General features: G+C 41.8%; 1 protein-coding gene and 1 long non-coding RNA gene across 6 annotated transcripts in view; one reads left to right on the top strand and one right to left on the bottom strand.

Annotated features, from left to right (window-relative positions):
- The window catches only part of cadm1b (cell adhesion molecule 1b), a 106,267-nt gene that overhangs the window by 45,170 nt on the left and 36,955 nt on the right, over positions 1-24,142 (bottom strand). The window lies entirely within an intron of this gene.
- On the top strand, positions 8,165-9,734 carry LOC119132233. The gene is made up of 2 exons (XR_005099822.1): positions 8,165-9,410; positions 9,590-9,734. It is a non-coding gene; the product is annotated as an uncharacterized LOC119132233 (long non-coding RNA).

Here is a 24,142-nt window from a genome sequence, read left to right as displayed (position 1 = left end):
TTCTACTTTAGAAGGCTGCGATGTCGTCAAACTGACAAGGCTTCAAAAGGAGAAGACATGCAAAAGGCCTGCCCAGTCACCTGCTAACGCAAGTACACCTCCACACCAACCACATACGTATTCGTATGTATCGTGTGATTGGCAGGGCTCCATACAGCAGACGGCTATTAAGTCAAGTCACTGCTGTGGGCGTTTAAATTTGTTAACCGCTTTACTGACGTTGAAGAATATAGTCGTCAAATACGTTTTTTGAAATACTCCTGTTGTTGGTACGATTAGTTGGTGAGTAGCAGATTAGCATGTAAAAATACCGTTCAAGGTATCTGGTAGAAGAGACACTAAGGGATACTAAAACTTGATGATTATATTGTACGATAGATGTTTTATCCATGATATATAATGTTAGACTGAATAACTAATAATTATAATTGGTGAAATAAATACTATAGAACTCCCGAGTGAGGTAAGTAGATAGCTAGCATGGCTAACGTCAGCTACATTCTTCTTTCAATTTCAAAGTTCTATCGTTAACTTTTCATTTACATTTATCAATGTAAGTACCAACCAACGTTTTCACCATGTAATAACGGCACTCGATGCATTGACGTAAACGCGGCGAGTCTTGCCGAACTCCGATGTTGTTTGTAAACGCTTCGTCGTGATTCAGGTGAAGGTACGCTCATTCAAGAATGATCTAATGCATCGATCAGTGTCGTCAAAGATCAGCAACAGCTCAGCTGTGTCTCGCTCTTTCATCACAGCGCCTCTTTGAATTTCTTGCCTCAGCCGCTCGGGTTGAACAATCTAACTCTGAACTTTATCCCGAAATAAACTGCAGCAAAAGCTGTACCTTCAAAGTGTTTTTTTTTTTCTCTTTTTCCTTTGCGGGGAAGTTCAAAGTTGAAGGAAACAACATGAACTGCTTGATGCAGCACAAACAAAAGTGTTTGACAGACGTATTTGTCACCACACCATCAAATTCATTTTTTTATGGTGGGAAACTTATATAATGTTTCTTTTCTGACGCACATGAACACAGAAAAAAAACTTTTGTGCAGCAAAAGAAAATATTTTTTTCTCTATTGATCGCTTAATTGGTTCACTCTGGAGGGAATCAAAAGGTGATCATTTTGAGCCAGATATTCATAGTGACTTTTTGGCAATGTAATTTGATTTTGACTCATTTTAGAAAAACTGTAAAAAAAAAAAAAAAAACATGGAGTGTAGCCGAAGAGCATGGCAGCCGTTGAGTTTGAAACTCAGCCATGTGCCATCGAGAAAAAATGGAATTACACTTTTTTTTTTTTTCAAATTATTATTGGCAGAACTCTCACAAGCTCTAAAGGAGGAGGGAAAAAAAAACGAGCTTAATCTTTAAGCCTCTCAAATTTCCATTTTATTGTGATTGTGCCTCAAGGTGCACCAGTGAGGTACAGGTTTGGTTAAGGCGGAGTGCGTAAAACCATTTTGTTTCAGGGCTTCAGTAGGTTGTGCAAACAGAGAAGTGAAGGAAAAATGGGGTAAATGAAGAGATAATGACTCGAAAGGCAGCCAGAGTGCAGTGCCAAATTGTAACATTGCCGGGAAAATGCACAAACATCTCACAAAACCTTAATGTTGTACACCATAAGCCAGGCCATAGCATCCCAAAGATTTTCTTTGGCTTTTTTGCGAGAAGAAACAAGAAGTTTCACGACGTTACATGTTGCCAGCGTACCCCATTATAGCCGCAGTGCAGAAAATATCAAAAGAAAAGGCTCATTTAATTTTTCTTTGATTTTCTTTCTAAAAGAAGCAGCAGCTTCAACGAGGGGGGTGAAGAGAAGATGAGATGAGACTTTGCACCAAAACTCTGCAATTGAGCAAGATATGATCAAATTCAGGAGCAATGAGCCTAAATCTGTAGGAGGAATTTGTCCATGGGCGCCTCAAAATTGACCCTAAAATGGCCGCTTAAAACCAAAATGGCTGACTTTTTTGTGGGTCTACTAGAGTAGACACGCCTGCACATCTACAGTACATAAATGAATACATATACATCCATATGCATATATATTAGGTGTGTCACAAAAAATGATTCAAATAGGAAAAATCGGTTTTGATTCAAAGAATCGAATCGTTACATTTTAAAATGATTGTATGTATCAAATTTTCTTTTTGGCGTAGCTGATGATTTGATCTTTGAATAGTTTGGGCTTTGGAGACCTTCCATATTTTGTTGGTTATTAATAAAAACTATTAAAGCTATTTCCGTACGGGAGTGAATCGTAAACTCACCGGATCGATTCTGAATCGATTCAGATTTGAACTTGCCGCTAGAAAGCAAAATGGCAAACTTTCCATGTCTTTTCTTGAGGCTACTTTCGGACAACTGTTTCCAAATTTGATGTTGCCAAGTGAAACTAGTTCCAGGGGTCAGGTCAGTTGTAGTATGCCGCGCATGTACGCATATAGTGTACAGTAACAGCCAGTCAATAAGAAGGCCGTAAACACAGTCTTGCAGGGTCAAGCGGGCTCCATAAATAATCCTGAGTGTGCGACTCCTGCACTAAGCGTTCCTCAAAGTGGATCGATAAGGATTCAAGGCTGAATTCTATTCTTTTGCTTATCAGCAACGCTCTCTCGCAGCACTTTGCGGTGATCAATTATTAAAATCAACTTCTACCCCTCAAAAAAAGCGCAACGGAAAAAAAGTCAGATTTATTCTACAGGCGATGACTTTTGAGAGGCAATTTTTCATCCGAGCGGCCTTTAGCGTTTCTTATTAAAATACATTATTGTTGCAGTGGATTTATTTATGCGACGCGATAGCTCATTAGTCAGATTAATGCAACGCCTTCTCCCTCTCGCTGCAAACTGACGGCCCGCAAAGAGAGGGAAGGCTGCGTTGCCGTATAAATAAATGACGCGCGCTAAAGTTCAAGTCTCACGAGTTTGTCGAAACAACAGCTTTTTAATATGCATCTATTTTTAAAAGGAGCTAAATTTAAACCTGCCGAGGCTCAGTTAACAGAGCGGATTAGCCTCAATCTTCAAAGTTTGCTTCTGAGCAGTAACAGAGAGAAGCCGTTCGAAGCCTGGCCCTTGAAACAAAGTTTTAATTCGGGTTATTTCTTCCCGTTGTGTACCGCATTGATTTTCTGGAGGAACGTACGTATATGATTTGAATTTAAGCCCCAAACAAACAGGCGAGCGATACTGAAATGATGGCGTAAACATGCATGTTTAGTGTCAGGTGTCAAACGTGAGGGATGCACACTCGCACTTCATCAACTCAATCCCAGCGAACCTTTCGACATGGAACTTCGGGTGAGCGCTTTCATATGATAATTTATGATAATAGGGATATACATATCTCAAATAGCAACAGCTTTGGGAGGTGGATGGATCCCACTAGCACATGTCAGTGTGTCATTCAAGATGGTATTTGCTATGTTGTTCTTATTGTTGTTGTTTTTCATTTAAAACACTGAAATATAAGTCATCAAACTGATTTTATTTTAGAAGATTAGATGCCAATTCTTATTATTGACATAATTATAGCATATAGTGCAGTATAATGCATATTTCGAAAATATTTTTTAGACCATACTCAAGAAATCTTAATAATGCAGTAAAACGCATAAAATATTTATAAAATTATTTTTTTAGACCATACTCAAGAAAACGTATTACTCGATTAATCGATTATATATTTTGATTCAACAATTAAGTTGATTTTTCTTAATCATCCTTTAACTAAAAAAAACAACAACATTACATTAAATCAAACGGACGGCGCAGAAAATGCACAAGCAGAAATTGATGATTGGTTTGGTCCATTACATGTCAAAAATGAGACCAAAGCAAAAGCAGATTAATTGATTATCAAAACAGTTGATTTCATAAAAAAATAAGAATCATTCCACCAACAGTTAGCAACACCATAATTAAAAAACATATCTAGTAATAATACCTTTCTATCAATATAAGATTGCCATTATTGTCCTGATATTATGCCTGTTTGATGTATATTTCCCAACTACGATCGTTGTACTACATTGACTGTTGAATTTCCAAACCTCTTTCCAAGCGAGACACACCTTTTCTCCCGGGCCAAATGCTTCCCGTCTCTATTTGAGACACGACTTACTCTCCCAAAGCCTTCATATTAAAGGTGTCTCAGCGCCACTTCACGTAAAAGGTAGCGGGATAAACACGGTTTAGCAAATATTCTAATAGCGGCTCCTACAGATGATGTTGGATTCACTGTTTGATTAGAGCCCCCGAGGCCATCGCTCAAAACTGTGATAGAAAAGACATTTGCCGCGCTCTGATTACGGATGATTATTACCATCCCGTCAACAAACATTTGTCATGTCAACAGCTCCGGCGACGAGCTACTTCCTCCACGGCCATCCTGTTTGAATCACCGCTTTTGCTCTTAGGTATTACTCCTAAAACATTGCAGGTTGACTGCTCCGCTTTTGCATGTCATCTCTTTTCTTCCCCAACACATTTTGTCCTGTCATCTTTGGTTTCTCGCCGCTCCGCCGAGGCACGGGCGAGCGAAATGTAATTACTTCTTCAATCTGACACACACGTACGCGCGCACACGCACACGCGCGGATTGTTGACCTTCAACGAAAGAATGCTGAAGCCAAAGCGCGTTGCTTTGTGATGATTCAGGGGGAAAGAAAATAACAAGCTATTTACCGCTGTGACTATATGTTTGTAGATGAGCACAACATAGCCCAGTGGACATTCTCCAGTTTGTTCAGGTGCTCCAATAATTACAATTTAGTATCAGACATCTGTCGAGTATGAACAGTGGGCAAAAATTCGACGTGAAGCCTCACTTCAAAAAAGGCCGCAAAAATGTTTGTATGGAAGCAAAATGGCTGACGTCCAGTTTGGTGGCTTGAGAATTTTTTGTGGGTCTACTCACGGCGATCGAATTTCATGTTTACAAGTGAAATTGGCTTTGGGGGCAAATTTTTAAAATCTGAAAACTGATTTTGGTTCTACGTTTGATGTTAATGGGCCAGAAGCAGAAGTTTGAAAAAAGATCGAATCAGAAAGATGGGACGCAAAATGTGTTCTACTTTCACTGCCAATACAGCACAACAAGGGAAAAAAAACAAGACTCAAGCAGAAAGTTCAGCACTTGTGCAATAACTGAATAAACATCTTCACAAACCAAAGTAATAAGACACAAGGCCACTCCGCAAAATCTCTAGTCAGCCGTGTCATTTAGATTCCTGGAAAATAAATGACCCCAAAATGTCCGCCGCCCTCAGCAAATCCTCTCCGGCCACAATTTACACAAATATGTTACATTCAAATGTGTCTACGGGTCAGGACTTTGGATATGATTTACTTCGCAATGCCATAAAACTTTTTTCTATTAAGTTCAACATGGGCAAGAGGCCAGCACACATTAAGTTTCAGACAAACAATGCATTATCATATCACCAAAACAATATCAGGCAGCATTAACAATATGACCAGACAGACAGCGAGAGATAACTTATGCAAAACAAACCATCCCTTAGGATTAATTTTATGGAACGCATTTGAACTTGAGGAGCTAAATGAGGATAGTTGAACGTTCTCCCCTCAGGGTGAGTCAGGTTCAATCAACGCAATGAATGTTTCGACCACAAACTAAGACTGACCCTCGTGTCACAGCTTCATAATGACTAGAAATTCATTGCGATCACAAAGACCCTCATAACCTCACAGCGGCTTCCGATTTTAATTATCAGACATTTATGGTTGATTTAATCGGACTTGCTTACAACACGCTGATTGTGCCTGAGTAGCTGAATCATCTGAATTGCTATTTTCCCTAATATGATTGTTGGATTGACTTGCATATGTTTGTGTGAAGTAACAAAACACATTGACTCCAAATTCAAAAGCGAATATACCCAAGCACGCTCTACAAAAAGAAATCTGACGACAAACATGTATTTGTTAAGTTTAAATTCTGCTCCCTTTACTGTGTGTTTGATTAGCATTAGCATAGCAACACTGTTAGCAGTGTGAGATTTTCATCTTGTTATTCTCACACATTAGTTCTCACTAAATATTGACTGAGGAGGTGTAACTTCAAAGCATTATTTAAAGTAACATTTTTTTTTGAGCGTGAGCTTGTTTTTTATTAGCAATATTAGCATCTTAGCATTTGCATTTTGACACGTTCCCCGCTCTATAGCTGAATAGCTTTTATTTATACCGCAATCTTTTTTAAAGCTGTAAAGAGTGACAACGGCAAAGGCTTCCATCTGTTAAATTGCAGAAAATGTACATATGATATTTTTGGGTTCATTACTTGTGTGACAAAAATGCGAGTGCAGACAGAGTATGTGTAACTTTGAAGAGACTTTTTATTGGCAAACTGATTTCCCACAACAACCCGGGGGTCGTCAAAGCTCGCTTAGTGTGGATGCGGTCATAAAGCCTTCATAACTCCACTCTGTTGAGGTTGCTACTGGTGGTGTTCCCTGTTGTAGCCTTTTACCAAGATAAATGACGCGCAATTCACAATGGCGGCCCCTCTCCACAATGTGTGTGCGTGTACTATTTTCTATGTTCTCCAGGGAGACTTCATTGCAACGGGCATTTTTACTTCTACTGTTGTCTTTGCTAATCAATATTAATTGAGTATGGCAAAATAGAGAGCTGATTTTTAAATACATTTTCCCTTGGAAATAAACTGTAAGTCACTCAGCAAGCCGGGGCCAGATAGACAGGACAAGCAACGCTCGAGGCCTCGGAAATGCAGTTTAATACTTTTGCTTTTTGCTCCAGCACCAATATATATTCCCCCTCGCTGACTTCCTAATTCAATACATGACCTCTTGCCGGAGACTTTCAAAAAGTCTGCAGGCAAAGATCGGCTAGATTTCGGCTCCGGCCAATGACAGACGAGCCAGCGAGGCGGGGAGCGCGACAGCTTGCCCTCGGGCGAACCGCAGAGCTTTGGTCCACCTGCAGGGGGTGAAACCTGCGACGCCGGCGGAATGAAGAGCGAGCGTAGACACTTTCATTTGAAAACGTGTCCTTTCAAAAGGCCTAAAACGCTACCCTGGCGTGCATCACGGGCGATAACAGTAGGCGGCTGTGATGATAGCGCTGCTTTATCTTGTCGGAATCGCATTGAGGACAGACTGGATTTACACTACGGCTGGGACCAAATGTCACCATGGATCATATTGTTTGCCACGATAAACAAAACGTTGACCATCCCTCCATTTTTGTATTCGTCCTCATTATCGTCGCCAGCGAGCTAGTCTGACACAATGATGTATGTAACATTGGCATTTACTTAATTCCAAGCTGAAGATATTTTGTTTTCTTGCCATTTCCCAATTGGAAATATTTAAAAGAAAAATGGGATTGTGTCACTTGAACCATGTCGTTTAAGTGACAGCTGTGTACCACACATGCAGTCTCCATTCTTTTTAGACAAAAGCAGCTCTAAATTTAACTGGATGATGGTCACGGATCACACTCCACAGATTTTGTGATTAATGGCACCAAAGGGAGACAAAACGAGAGATGAGACAAGGAACCGTGTTGTTATCTCAATGTGACTAATTGCTGCCATGTTTTTTTTTTGTCTTTTGTTTCCGTGTGGACTTATTTCGGAATTGTCTAAATGAGCCAAAGCTCATCTGTTGACGGGCTCTGCAAACAAGAAGCTGAATAATAGATCTTGAAGACTAAAAGGGCTGCTTTGCATATGAGAAGCTATTCTTCCATGGACTGGTAGAAGACCATCGGTAAATGTGCATTAACGCTTACACAATGTAGCACATGAAGACACCTGTTTGAGGATTAAAAGACACGACCACAGGTGTCTGCCCCCGACGTCTTGTTCGAGCTCATCATGTGTCATGTGGTTGTTTACACTTATGTAGGCAGCGTAAATGAGGGCGCGTGTTCCTTTAAGATCAAAACCACAAAGCATTAAAAAGCTAATTAGATCAAACTCTTATGAGCCTTATTCCCTCATCCATTCACCATGTATTTATTCATGAGGATGCAAAAGCAACACGCTATCATCGGCGGTTGCTGTAGAGACCGCATTAAGAACAAATGAAGACCAAAATAGAGAGAACACGAGACAGTAAGGAACAAGACCATGGCAGGCTCAAACAAAGTCAAGACTTTGAAGGATAAACATAATTTCAAGACAAAGCAATGTGGGATCAATAAAGTCTAAATTCCAAATTAATGAGAACCTGAATCAAGACCACGGACCAGGGCAATGGAAATAGAGCTTAATTGAAAGCTGAGGCAATATAACAAGACAAAGTGATTGGGTGAAAGACCCAAACTGGAACGATGAGAGGAAGACGTGACCCGGTAAGAACGTGAAATGAACATGGCAAGAACAAGACAATGTGAGACAGAACAAGATCAAGGTATGGCCAAGTTAAGCTCAAGGCTGAGGCAATGGCAAACAGATTCAGAAGTAATGTAAAGGCGAGTCCAGACCAAGACCAGGGCGAGGAAAAAGCCAACGTGAGGGCCAACGCAAAATTTGTACCACCACAGAACTGTAATTATCATTTACCACCATGCGCTAGCCAGCAGGACATGCCATGCCGCCATCCTGTCCTGTGCACGAGGGATGCTGCCCTCTAGTCAGCCCACCGTCAGACGGCCGATTAAACGTTAACAAAGACGACATTAGAAAGCAAATGGACGACAGCTGGTGCAATCTTAGCACAGCGGAACAGCAGCGGAGATGTCAGACAGTTATTCGGAGTCACTGCCAAGAGCCACAATATGCTTGCTAAAATTGCACTTGCATGGTCAATTTGCTTCTTTGTCCCGGAAAACCTGGCAAAGGCCCTCAAAGACTTCGTATGACATAGTTCTTCGAAATGCGTACACGGGACAAAAGGTTTGCCTTAGCTTTTGGATGAAAAGCACTGCATGACTTCTGAAACTTTGGTTTTTTTTTATGTTGGAATGAATTGAAATTTCATAAGGTTCGCCTCGGAATAGACGTGTGTGTTCTTCTGAAACACACTCGTAATCACCTTGAACATCTTCCGAGATCCAAGTGTTTCAACAAGCCAGGGGCGAATCAAACATTCAAGCCTTACGAAAAAAAACGAAAAAAAAAAACTGAAAGATGTTGAATATGCAGCTTGATCAAGTTGTTAGTCAGTCTTCGTAGGAGGAAGCTCAAAGTCATTCATGCTCATGGAGAAAGTGGATGAAAATGTCACACCTTTAAATCGGATGCTTAAAGAAATTCTTTTTTTTTGGGCCTTGGCTTATTTTGTTGGCCGTTGGCGCATTTGAAACTATTTTTATTTATGTTATGAACATTTTAAGGACCGGATCGCGGTAACGTGGACACATGCCAACAGCTACACACAGAGTCCATGACGGTCTTTAGTGGCTTGGTATGTTTCATTCATCAACTTTCGCTGACCTCTGGCCGGCGCCCTTAGCCGCTCGCCGCGGAGTGCCGCTATGATGGATGCCTTATTATACTCCTTTATTAGTGTACTTTAGCTGGAAGATAAACTTTGTAATTAATGTCTCAGTTTGAGTATATCCCATTTATTTCAATCGGATAAAGGTGACTCTTCCAGGAGACCAACGGTCGTCCGACGAGACGGCAGCTTGGCACCGGAGTGGTAGCTGAATGCTGAATCAGAATCTGGCCATCCATCATGGTATGCAACTCGGCGGAAGAGTCCAAACTATGAAGGATAGCAAGACTGGAAAGACCTCAGCCCTTTTCCTTTGACACCCGGCATCGCACACACGGTCCAAGAATTGCTTCCGAGGAGAATCAAATTGGCTTTTATTTCAGCGGCTTCCACGGAAATGGACTCCAATTAGACCTGAAAGCATTTGAGCAAGCGGGGGTGCCAATATGCTCAATTGGCATTCTGCTGTAAGGATTACCCACGCATCATTAAAATCGAACCTGATGAATGACATGAGAGCACCGCCTGCGTTGCTCAGCGATGGTCTGTGATGATGGCGGGAGGTAGTCATTTTCCTGTTAGGCCAGCCCCTCCTGTTTACTTAACCTTTCTGCAGTGCTCATTAACTCACCAGCGCCAGCCGCTGTGTTGGGCTTCCAAGGGCAAACACAATGAGCAGATGGGGGCAGAGTGAGCGGTCGCCGCTACTCTACCTCGCTGCTCTTTACTCCTCTCAGTCAGTTAGTCCATTAGCGGCTCGCAAATGGACTAGCTTTAATGCTTCTTTACAATCAAGGTGTAAATGGTAAAAACATCATTTATCTATGTCAGTTCTATAGGGTGAATCGTGGTACCACAAAAAGCGAACAAAAGTGTAGCGCTTTTGTCAAACTGCTCATCTCGGTGACATGTTATAGCATAAGAGCATTAGCATAAGAGTAGCAACAAACTAACCATTCTCAATGACAGATTTGATGCTAACAGTACTTACATTTGATGTACCATTTCTAATAATTTCTAGAAAGCTAACATATGGTATAAAAACATGCATTAAGGTAGCATTATGAGTGGAGAAACCATAAACACTGATCGACCATATCTTTTGTACTGTTTCAAATGAGAATTGATTCAAATTTTTGTTGTATTTGCCAAGGGGGGCTCCACAAAATGCAGACAGAATGCAAGTGCAGCACATTGAGCTAAATGGGATATGCAGTCGTTCATCCCAGTGGTTCATGCTCCGTGGCCAAATGACATCTTGGACAAAGTAGCGCGCGGCAAAAATGGCGGCCATTATTAATCTCGAGAAGGACAGCAGTCTGATTACACGCACGGCAATAAAAGACAAGTCGCAAAACACATCGAGGTAGAGCTGAACGCAGCACTGAGAGCAATCGGTAGAAAGACAGCCAAGGAGTTCTTATCACGCTAGCATTTAGTTGGAACGAAAACCTAAGCACTAATACCTTCTGTTTACAAGCATTACGGCAGCGAAACAGCTGGTGAGCGCTAGAAAGCTAACGTACGATTTTTTTTTTGCTCATTTCTTATTAAAACAAACCTTTAGTTTGTTATTTACTTTATTGACAAAATAGCAAAACACAAGTTTACTGTAAGTGCCTCGCTTGCAATAGCCATTACATGTTGCAGCGGAATGCGCAATTAGAGTGTTTTAGGTGATGTAATTACTATTGATTGCGAAGTCAGCAACTTCCGCTGCTGGAAGTTGTCTTTCAGAATAAGAGCATAATAATACAGGAAGGGGCTATGTTCGCTGTGAAACTGCTGCTAACTTAATGGCGCGAGTGTATTCATTTGATTATTATAAATGATTATTTGATCATTTGATATAATTATCCTGTTTGGGTGTACTTACGAACACAAAAGACAAACCCGTTCATTTAACATTTTTACAACTGTATCATCCAATTCCCACCCTCGACACCTTAAAGTGAAACCTGAGATGTCCCCTTACATTCGCTTTGGCATCACACGATATAATTAAACTAATACTCAATTAGCAGTTAAACTTGGGAAGAAAATGACACGGACACAAGGCGTGAACGTGGTGAAAGCCAGCGTCACTCTAGCGCTGAAGCGTAAGAGTCACTAGTGACTGAGCTACTCCGTCACGCTGTTCGTAAATCAGCACGATGTTATTCTGGGTACTAATTAATCGTTGCTGTTATTTACAAAGACAAATATGATTAAAAGAGCGAGAGGAATGGAAAAGATTAGAAATAGAAGCGTAATTAAATGTTCCTGGCCGTGACTATGGTTTAAAGCCTTGGTTGCTGTCTACTGTCCGCCAGCCTCCCAGTTGGCCGGTTTAAGCAGATGGTCAACTTCCTTCTTCGTCAGCTCCCAGCGGTGACTTGAAAGGCCGGCGGAAGGTCACGTCTGCCGTGTTGGACCCGTGTTTTGTCTCTCTTACACTCTCAGCGGGACGACACGCGGCACTCTGCTTTGTTTAAGCGGGGGCCTCGGCTAAGTCAACAGAAGCTATTAGGAGTAGTGACGGGTGAAGTGGGCTCGGCGGGAGTCGAACCCCTCGGTGAGCGATAACAGACGCCCCCGTTTGACAGGATGATGGCTGAAGTTGTGCACAGAAAGATACCAAACGGCGGCGCTACACGTCAGTTTAATTCAAAGCGAGCAGTATCGAAAACAGTCGTTAGCAAAAGTGCGGTAAGCGTATTCAGAGCTCCCTCTAGTGGTACACACGTGTAGCAATTTTTAGCAAACAACCAATCAACGTCATCTGACAACCAAATAGACGCCAATTAAGTAGCTAACGTCAAGACGTATTATTTACCACGGCAGCTCTTATCCGCCCGTTCAAAACGTAAACAAAAGCCGGTGAGTTCTGGTGACATGAATGGCAAAACTCTGGCTCATCCCAAATATTGACATGTTTTCAAACATTAACGTGACACGTCGCAATGACAAAGACTTTCCAGCAATTTCACATGAGAAGATAAACAAGCTAAATAGGCTCCATCAGGGATGAAGAGCGGTGACTTTCATGCCATCTGCTGACCTCCTTCCTCAAGAGGCGTTTCTTCTCGTAACTTCTCACGCCGCTTTCAATATCACCGCGGGTGTCCTTCAGCCCAATTCTCGCCCGCTCCGTTCACTATGTTATACAAATACGATTACACGCAAATTGCTATTTCTCCCACCTTGGCGCATTGCTTAAAGAGAGGAGGGGAGCAGAAATTGAAAAAGCTGGCAAGGTCTACCGTACCTGACAGGGACCGTGACTATGACGAAGTATCTTCCTGTTACCGCTGTGGGTGACTTTGCCAAATATTAAGAGATCTCCACGTTTTCTCATCCCTTGCCTGCGCTTGGGGGCTGCCAGCTCAGGAGAAAGTGGGAGGCACCGGTGCCAATGTTTATGTAAGCAATAGTAACAGATGAGGTGGCGGGAGCTTGCATCTGCATTCAACTTGATCACAAATCATTTTTCACGCGACTAGGAAAGATATCATGATATGAATAATTAAGAAAAGGTGAATTTTAAAAATGTTAAAAAAGGTCCCTTGGGTCATATTAAAAAAAAAAAAAAAGGTCAATCTACATCATAGGTGTCAAACCCAGGGCCCGTGGGCCAGATATGGCCCACGAAATCATTTTATGTGGCCCGCAAAGACAAATTGTGCATCGACTTCATGTCAATACTAAAATTATAAATTGTCTTCACTTTTGAAAAATTGCTAGACATTTTTATCATCTTTTTTTTTTTTTTAATATTTAAACTGTCTCTGATTTCCAAACTAGTTATTCATCAGTTTGTTGTGTAGCCTATACTGTAAATAATACAAGGCATTTTCATATTGGCCCTTCGAAGGAAAATATGACTACGATGCGGCCCGTGACAAAAATGAGTTTGATACCATTTATCTACAGTATATGAAATTTCATGACTACAAAAAAAATCATGTGGAATTCACCTTGCTAAAAGTCATTCAAATAAAGCCATTCTAATAAAACAACTCTGAAATATAAATAAGGCGAACATAGCAACATTCTATCACAGACGCACAAGAGTAAATTTATTGCCCCGTCAAGGTCACAGGCAACCTAACAATTTTGCACTGAGCGCAATCAGATTTCAATTCTAAAGATAGTTAGAGCAGGAGCCGTGTAAACAAACACACTGCTTTGCTTTAAATACCGGCTTGCTCGGTCTGGGGCAGCTCGGCAGAACCCGAGCGGGTTGAAATGATTACAAGTCAAGTGGATTCATTTGGATGACCCGATGACTTGAGCAGACAGCGGCACGGTCGTTTGTATCACACAAGAACATTTGACTTGATTCAGGTGGGATTTTTTTTTCCTTTTGAGCGGGGTTGCCGACAAAAAGGATATTGGCGCCAATGCCCCCCTCGTGTGTTCCGGCAACTCAGCGTTATTGCCACAGGTGGCCTTCGCAGATAAAACGTTTGAGTGGGGAAATGTGATTTCCAGTTGAAGGACAGACTTTTCTTATCTTAGATAACCACTTTACCTCTGCCACATCCGCCTGAGTTGAGTTGTTGAGAAGAAGAAGAAAAAAAAAAGACGTTGACTGAGTGTGTCATTGTTTGACAAGCAGGATGTGTGTCGGCATGTCAGATCCTTGCGGAAATAGGATCCGAATACTTTCAACTGTGGATTTTTTTTCCTAAATGGCCTGAGCTAAAAACTCTATTAATCGGAAAACCCTGACAAAAACCCGGCACAGTAACCTCGGAACTGCTTTAATAACTGGAGCCGCAAGTGTACTTATAGTGGTTCTTACGAGGCTGCTTTAGGACATCTGCGGCTTTTATAGGACCGAGCGTTTGGGGAACACCCGGCATGCTGTTCGCCTTGTATTTTACTCCCATCGTTGGGGCTTACGAGCTTTACGCTGCCAGCACGAGCACCCAAAATGAGCTTTAAAAAGACACTCTTGCGCACCAGAAATGTCTCAAGGAGAGACGCCAACAATAACTGGGTGGATAAATTTGAATTTGAGGTTTTCATGGGGTGACCACACGCTGACATTGGCTGGCTTTCCAGACACTGTTTATGGAGTCAGTGGACGGTCAAGATGTCTTATAATTTTATCATATATATATATATATTTTTTTTTTTTGGTATATTTATATTTTTTGCATATATATTTTTATATATAAATATTTGAATAAATATATTATGTATGCATGTATTTATATATATATATACACACTACAGTTCAAAAGTTTGGGGTCACAAAATTGTTTGGGTGACCCCAAACTTTTGAACGGTAGTGTATATATTTATTTAGATAATTATTTATAGATTATATATATAATCTTCTGTGTAAAAAATCTTATAATATATATGTATACTTATATTCATAGATTATATATAATCTTATACAAATAAGATATAATTTATAATATTTAATTCATAATATTTTATTATAATATTTACACTACCGTTCAAAGTTTGGGGTCACCCAAACAATTTTGTGACCCCAAACTTTTGAACGGTAGTGTATATATATACATATATAAATAAATAAAATAATATAAATACAATTGATGAGCCTTGTTTAATTCTTTAGCTAACCAAAACTGGGGACCAGTAGCACGTGTACCAAAAGCCCAAAAACTCTCTGAGGGGGAATTTTGAGGGACTCATCTGTACACTGAGGTCTTACTAACAAACAACTACACCCTGCAGATTGATTCGCACATCACATTCTGTACAGATGCGATCATCGCCGTGACAGGACATGTCCGGACAGGGCAAAGGCCCTTTGAGCAAAATGTTGAATGTGATTCATGAATGACATGATGAACTGGAACGAGAACAATTAGCAGGAGAGGCTTCAATGAAAAGAATGGGGCTGGCCAGGAAAGGTCGTCAAAAGGATTAGGCTGCATGCACCAACAAGATGATTGTGGAATTTATAAACTGTGACGCGTGCAGCATTGACTACTCCGCCGGGAAGTTTTCTCAAGCCGGGCTGATTAATACGAACGTTTTTAACTACGTGTCGGTACAGATTCCCTGCTGATGTCATCCCGTCTCTATCGTCGCGGCAACGGCCATTTTCTTCCTGTTGCTAACAAGGCAAAATGGGATCACGGTTGGGCACCTGAAGAAAGCGACATTTGCGACTTCGAGAGTCCAAAGCACAAAGAAAGTCATTAACATGCACATCATGGGCTTGTAACATATTGGTTTTCAAGCTGAAGGCATTTTCGGCACAGGTGTCCCGTTTGATTAGTGGGCCTCCACATGTGCGGAACCTTGGATCATTGCCATGCAAGTTTAATTAAGTCTCAGATTTCATAAAGGGGCGGTATGTCATTTTATATCATGAAAGAAAAGAAAAAAACGGATGCAAAAGGTAAGCCACACAACCTGAGCTCCATCAGACAGTTTTGATGGAGCGCCGTCAGCTCGCTCCATCCATCTTACTTCCAGCGTTAACCCAAATATGACAACACACTGCTTCACTCACTGTCTGTCTGACACAACGGTTTGTTGCTGTCCATCGCTGAGAAACCACAACACAAAGGAACACGACTTTGCCAACACTCTAAAATCACAACCTGGTGTCCAAACTATGGCTCGGGGGCCATTTGCAGCCCATCGCCCCCATATAAGTGTAGTTTATATTGTTTGCGACACCAGTCCTGGAATTCTACTGACAAACTACGTATATACTATATGTACTGTAATTTAGCAACATTGCAGGCTAAAAAAAAAAAAAGTAAACCCGCCATCGTTGCCGTTCCTACCCACATCACGGGTTAATATGGACTGATCTGACTGACGTTGGGTAACTACGGCAGGTCATTATGAGTGATTAAAATCCTCGGCAATCATCTGCGTTTCTGCTGGCTGTAAGAAATGTGAGATGGAGCCGCGTGGTTGAATAGCGGTGGGCAGCAGCATCCTGATTTACATTCATCACTGCAACTGATGGAGGAGCCCGTCACGAGACGGGAGAGGCTCGAGGGCAGTGTGGACCTTCATCACGTCCTTGCGTGCGTTCTCAAAAACAAACAAGCTAGGCACCAACAATTTCTGAGATTCCGGGCATATTTCTTTTCTTGATTAAAAATATATCGTTGATATGCTAAATGTAGTCTAAAAGTAAAGTTAAAATCAATGAAAAACATTTTTAATCATTTCAGTACCGAGCAAGATTGTCTAACTTGAATGAAGAAGACAGCTATGCTAGCTTCTTACGCCGAGCTATTAGCTTCTTTTAATAGTACATTACTGGTTGATTTCAACTCTTACTTAATGTTAAGAAAAGATTGCCACTTTGTCGGTATCAAGCAGCTTTTTGTGACGACTAATTTGAAGAGAGGGAACATGTACATATTGGCTTGATGTTAGCTGCATTTGCGAGAGGCTTTTTGTAGGAGCGATGAATGAAGACGTAGCTTTTTGTTAGCTTCTCATGCTACATCACATTAAACTCATTGATTGTATGTGATAATGTGTAACAGCTAATGACAGAAAAATGGATCCATGACATTTATTACAGCTCCTAATGTGTCATTAATGTTAAGAGAGCGTTTTACTGGTCCTAACTAACCATTATTGATCAACCTTTGCTTCAATTCAAATGTCAATTTGTAATGTAAAAATGTTACTTACTGTCCACCTAATGACGGTTTTCCGCCGGCTGGCTCAGGAACACATTATCCCAAATGACTGATTTCTCGTTGTATAATCCTAATGAAAACGAGCGCAATTTGGCCCGCGATGCATTATTTAGACTGCAGTTATCTTGTTTATTGTTTGCTGAGCGCTCTCCGGCATTGAGCGCAGCCACATAACTACGTAGCTTGTTTAGACTCCGCCGACCGTCTTCATCAACCGTACTGCAAAATAAATCAAAAGTCCACGAGCTGATAGCAATCTATTGCGTAACCTGCTACGTGCAAAACCTTAGATCCAAATGGCCACGTGCTCAACAAAAGACTTCAGATGCAAAACGGGCATAATTGAGACATTCTTCTAATTAGCTTCACAGCTGCGGTTTCGTGGCAATAAATGACTCCCCTTCAATTTTCTTTAATCAGATGTTTCTGCACAAAGGCTTTTTTTTTTCCTCTCTCTTTCCGATAAGGATTCTTTTGCGACCCGACCTGCGTGTAGGCGGGCGTGATGGTGCGTGTACAAGACAAGCGGCTATAGTGGGCGCTTATTAGCACTAATCTATAGGCTTGCTGGCGACTTGAGCGACCTAAATAGACTCAGAGGAGGTCCGTACTTCCTCCTCACTCTGGACCGCACAGTTAAGTGATGCCACCACGACAATCTTTTCAATCGCTCAACTTTGGTGTAGCTTAAGGTAGCATGGTACGGTCAAATGTTTACATCATTAGAAGGCTGGCAAGACTGCATGCAGCCTGTTGGGTGTTTTTTATTTTTTTATTTTGTTCGCCTCGAGCAAACTTTCTACCGCTCTATCCGGGGAGCGATGAGCTCTGCTGTCCAGATTGAGGTGAGACAAGGGTTGCTCTCCTGCCTCCAGCACCATCTGCTCCAGTGGGCCACTTTTAGATGCGCTGAATAGGCAATAAAGTCCGCATTATCAGTGGGGTGACATCATCAATGCAGACAAGGGATGTGGTGGTGGGGAGGCGGGGGGGCGAGAACTACGCTGCATCATCATAATTGGCTTTGCTGTCAAATACAATGACCTGATTGGGAAAGCTGTCACGGATCGAGATGCATTCCTTCAACCGTCATGCCAACTGTAGAAGTAAGTCGAAATATGCCAAAAATGTCATTTCAAAGTTTTCTCTGTTGTCAGCGAACAAATCTCAACCCAGTTTCGCCAAATGGCTAAATGATGACCGATGCTACATAGTTCCTTGGCCACAAGATGGCACCAAAGAAATCCAACAAACAGCCACGCAAAACAGCCAACGGCAAAAAAGGGTCTGATTACTTTTTTTCCAACCTCTCTGAATGACCACACAAAGTAAAACAAAACGTAAATGATGAACAGTTCCTTGGCCACAAGATGGCGCCAAAGAAATCCAACAAACGGCCACGTTTTTCTTTAAACTGAGGTTTTCGTCAAGGGCTAACCATTTACACTTCACACGCAGAACATTTTCCTCGCAACATGAAGCAAAAGACTCAATCAAGCAGCAGCTCCTATCTGGAAAAATCGGGTTACTCGTATCTGAAGACACCATTGCAAAGAGTACGAGAAAGACTTCAATGTTTGGAGAAGCTCCCCCTCCCCTCCTGTAGAAGATTCCGCACCTGCGCTCTCATCTAAAACGCACGTGTAAGTCACCTTGAGTTTCCCTTTACAAAAGCTTGAAAAGCTCGCCTCTCATTACGAGTACGTCGAAACGAATCAGAGCCTTAAAATAAGAGGGATGCCTCCAATCCTTTTCTCCCCAAGTCACGTCGACTCTGAGAAACAAGCCGTGCCTGCCGAGAGACGAGATCAGAGAGCCTTTGAGGAGTCAAAGCGAGCTCCGGCACTATTGACCGAGGAGGGGTGAGTTAGTAAGTGAGATCCTAGTCGGGAGTTTCCGAGTCAGTGGACTCAACTTACAGCCTTCCTGATGGACTGCGGTGACCCCCCCGAGGGTGCGGGCGGGTTTTGGCGGTCTACTCGGTGACAGCTGGTGACGGGTGGTCAGGGCTCATGCATAATGGAGACGAGGCCGAGCCCCGCCACCATGATTCGCTCTGAGTGTCAATACTGACGGGCTGATGCAAAATCAACTGGCCCTTTTAGGTCGATAGCGCAACACAAGGGCAGACGTCACTCGAGAAACAGCGCGGAAACTGGGGCTCCGCCGATATGGATTTTTGAGGCCGATATTCTGCAGAATGAAATTCGGCTCGATTATTCAACCCATTGGTTTTATATTAAAACATTTGAAAATATAACAGCTAGTTTCTTGAAACTACACATTATTGTCTTGGGTGTAAACTACTCAAAATTATATTTTTTCTCCTCATGAAAAATAGAAAATGTTTCTCAGAAGTACACATTTTTTTGCGTCAGAATGTATACTTTCAAAATGTATATTTTCTTGCCCACCCACAAATGTTTTTTTGCTGCAAAATTTTCTCACAAATTAGACCTTTTTTTATGCAAAATTAGCTTTTTTTTCCTCAATTTCAACTTTTTCTCTCAAAAACATATTCAGTATTTACTTTAAAATTCACAAAAACCTTTTGATTTGCCTTAGCCTTTTATCCCTAACTATATTTTTTTCACGTGTTCTTTTTTCATCCGTCCAACATCTCTAGAAATCCATTTAGACGAAATACTATCAGGATGAGATGGGGGGGAAAAAAATACAATTTTCAAGATTAATTCCCATCACAAATATATACAAAGTGATAGATTTGAAATCCAGCAAATTATAGACGGCCCTCTGTGGTAGATGATCATTTTACTTATTCATGCGTTCCACATACTTTGTTTTCTCCATTGTATGCTGGAGCACAAAGAGCGTGTCAGCGAGATCAGACTTTGGCGTGGTTCACACCAAACCATTTGTCACTTCCCAAATAAGAACCCATCGACTCACTGTGAGCTTTTACATTTGCACTACAGGGCTGTGTGTGAGTTGAGCAATTGCCCCCACTGCCCCCCCCCCCACCCCTCCAGCAATTGTGTTGTGTTGTGTACACACTGCAGTACATCACCTCAATCAGTCACGTTGCCGCCGAAGCCGAGACAAGCGAGCGTACCGCCGCGCCACACGCATACGCACAACCCTGCCCCCCCCCGAGACACAGCAGCCGGAAAATGCTTACCTAGGAGAAAAAGACGAGAGAGCATTAAATCAGTAAGCATAATATTCAGCAGACTCACTTTCAACAGATTAGCCAATCTGGCTCCAAGTGCGTTTTAACCCTTTGGAGTGAAATTGAAACGGTGCGAGGGCAGATTAAGCAATATGTTACAGCGCCAGCTCGGCATCTCGTTTAGAGGCAGCGCAGTCGACGTCACGCTAGCGTAGAGCCCGTATGGATTATCATGACCCACAAGATGTCTACTTTGAAACAGAAGTCCCTCCAAAAGTATCGGAACACTGAGGCCAATTCAGGCATTTTTGGATTCGACATCAAAAGATGAGCGTAGGATGGCAGAACAGGCTTTCTTTACAGATAAAAGGGCCACCGGGGGGCGGTATAATACAGTCTGACAAAAAGAAGAGTTTCACCATTACTATAGGTGACTCAGCTGCAGTATTAGTTGTTTTTCGCAGAGGATAAAGAATATATGCCTAATGTAGTATTGTTTTATTGTCTGTCCATGTGTGTTGCTGCACCGTTTGTGCTCAAATATCCATTGCATTACATACAAACAACATCTGAAGATTGACTGGCCAGTTTAAAAATGCCCACTTGTAACCCTTTTTTAGGTATGTGTGTTTGGTTGTACTGTATCTTTGTGTAAAGTGTCCAACAAAATGTTTTTGTAGACTTCTGTGTTCATTTTGCTACCATCGTCGAGTTCTTTCATTCATGGAGATTAATGAGTCCGTCTCAGAGGAAGCCATGCAAGGGGAATGGTTTTTTGACATTTGCATGCAAATAACAAAAACGGTATTCATTTGTGTTTGTTTGGCCTCTTTTATATAACATCACTGCAAGCTCCTTAAGTCGATTTTATTTTTATAATTATATTCTGTCAGCGGGATTTTGATGGGGCGAAGCTCAAGGACAATGCATCAATGTAATTTAGGTTTAAAATATGGTTTTTACTTCAATCTTTCAATTGAGGAGCAATATAAAGACCGTGAACGTTTGAAGGGCTGACTTCTATAAACTCTCATTTCTTGGTTGAAAATGCAGGAAAGTCAATTTTCACATTGACAAAATATTTTGTGGAATTTCATCCCAGTTGAAAATGTGATTTCAATCTGTTTCTTTACAGTGTAGTCCTTTTCAATCCAATTTTCTGAAATTAATATATTTATTCATTTAAAAAAACTCAAAATATTTAGTCATTGATTACAATTAATGTGAGGCTCATGGGACCCACACCAAAAATGAGCTTGACACCCCTGCTCACAGTTAGACTTCGCTGTGGGATGCACTTGACATCTCGCGATTAAAAAAAGAACACCACCACCATCAAATTCGTACAAGACGATCCTGCTAATTATTCGCCCACTTCCTCAGTCAGCAGCTGCTCTGCCAAGCCCGAAAGAAACAAACCCAGAAAGAAAATGCAGTTTGTGTCTCTTAAGAAGGCACAGCTCGGCGTGAAGTGTTATTCGCCGGTCTTCAAAGGAACGAGGATGTCCTCCAGTGCCGGATGTTACATCACACGGCTTGATTCTTCGCAGCCTCTTGTTTGGCTCTCACCGGCTGTTTAAGTTGGAGGAGCTCACCAGGCAAGCGCCAGCCAAGCGGCCGCACAAACGCGACTAATCAACAACACAGGCGAAGGATGCGAAAAGACTACTGAGACGCATGTTGAATGGGCGCTTGATCAATCATCCGCTTTTGATGTGAAATAGTGGCAAACAAATGGACAAGTGGGCATTATGCGGGGAAACCTGCAGCGGGTGAGCGAAGCGGAAGCCGTGGAAATGTCTTTCAAAGGCCGTTCACGCATTTAGATTTAAACACGTTAGCGCTACTTCAAGGTCGCCATTAGCCAGCCATTCATGTTCACAGTCGACCCCTGCGCATTTGCGCTCGGGCACTCGCAAATTCACCCTGACGTGGATCCTCCACCCCGGCTCGACAGAAATCAATTTTCTACGATGTAGGATTTTTCATTTTTTTCCATTTACCGTAATTTTCGGACTATAAGTCGCACCGGAGTATAAGTCGCACCAGCCATAAAATGCCCAAAAAAGTGAAAAAACCCCATATATATGTATATAAGTCGCTCCTGAGTATAAGTCGCCCCCCCCACCCAAACTATGAAAAAAAAACGCGACTTATAGTCCGAAAATTACGGTACGTGGAAAAGGACTGTTGACTTCGCATTCGAAAAGTTTTGAGGTTACGGAACTATTTTGAAAATTGTAATAGCATTTTTTCCCTTCAATATTGCAATTGCAGGTTAATATGTGACAAGTCTTTTCGAGGTTCGTTTCCCATGTACTTTTAAACAAGCAACACTGTATTACAAGAAATTAAAAATAACTGTTTTGACCTTGAAGGTTAGCTGTGCGCAAGTCAAATGATTAATAAGAAAAATCATTTATCTCCTTCAATTAACCTTTTCACCTTACTAAAACACGTTGACTTTGCAGCCTTTCAAATGTTCACGACGACAACAAAGCAAGTGTGCCATAAACATAATTCATAAATCAGAGTACAAAAATAACGCAAACACATCTACGGCTTATCAACTTTTCATGTTGCATAAAACAATAAGGAAATACGTGGACTGCACTTCTCAAGCAATGAACTTATCAAGATTAAAAATGAATGGATAAATAAAAATGAATAGAAAATAAAAATAAATAAAAATGAATATAAAATAAAAATAAATGAAAATGAATGAATAAATAAAGTTTGTGAATCAAACTACGTGACGTAAAAAATATCAGTTACAACCACACACGCTGTTTGTTGGTTGAGAGTGAAGAGTGGTTTTGGCGCTGGCCAGACTGGACATCATTATAGCGATAGCGCTCGCTACTTTCTCGCCACTGAAGAACGAGCGGGTCAACAGGTGTTCCATGGAAGGCTTTCCCTCCTGTCTTTTAAATTGGCTGCGAGGTGACAGCCACTAGAACAGGACACGGACAGGCAAGCCCACACAATGCCAGCGAGACACGAGGCCAAAGCGCTCGCGTCTAGACGGCTACCGATAATCAATCAGAAGGCTTCGGTCTGTCAGCCGCCGGGTGCAAGGCGGGGGAGGCGTAGGAGCGAGGTTCAAGGTTGTCCACCTGAGCAGGTCTCCCTTCGCTAAGAAGTGCCAACTGCTCATTGGAGTGGCGTGACTTGTTTTTTCCCTTTTACTGCAATCGCAGTCGAGCTTTCGCATAGTGTTAAGCGTCCGATAGCTGCGACGTCGCTGTCAACACTTTGTCTCTCTCGCTCAGAAGCCTCGATGAAGCGGCCGCTTAATTGTGCAGCTTTACAAAGTAATCTCAGTGTGACTTTGAAACAGTCAAGGTCCCAACTCCGACAAAGTTAAACAAGTGCATCAATATGACACCTCACTCTAAATGATAATATGGAATTAATTTTTCCTTTTTCTACAAAGCGTAACCTCGACAGGCTGCTGGCAGGATCTGCAGGCTATTCCGGCTGACTTATGCTGAGCCAGGAAGCGACATAAACTAGCAAAGGCCCTGTTACATGTATAAAACTGACAGTGCTTCCTACACAGAATATATGTATTAGCTTAAGTGGCAGGAAGCTAACATTAGAAACGTGTAGTACATGCAAGCTAATAGCTGTTAGCCAACTAGCAACACATTTCATTTAGCACATAATTAATCACGCCAACAATTCTATATGGGACCGGGGGTCATATCACGACATCGGAACGAAATCTTTGCAGTTCAAAAGTTAGCCTATTAGCTAATGTCAAGATGACACAGGCGAATTTGTTCTCATTTGTAACGCCGCCTCGTCCTTGAACGTCATTTCTGCCGAGCCGCGTTTGATGAATAGCAAACGCTTGTTCTCGTGATCTCACCCACGTTGAGCGCCTCAACGAGGGGAACTCGTGACTTTGCACTTTGCTTCTG

The sequence above is a fragment of the Syngnathus acus genome, chromosome 13 (genome assembly GCF_901709675.1).
Source record: "Syngnathus acus chromosome 13, fSynAcu1.2, whole genome shotgun sequence".
In the NCBI taxonomy this organism is placed as follows: domain Eukaryota; kingdom Metazoa; phylum Chordata; class Actinopteri; order Syngnathiformes; family Syngnathidae; genus Syngnathus; species Syngnathus acus.
Note: the sequence above shows the minus strand (reverse complement) of the source record. Positions and strands in the feature narration are given on the sequence as shown.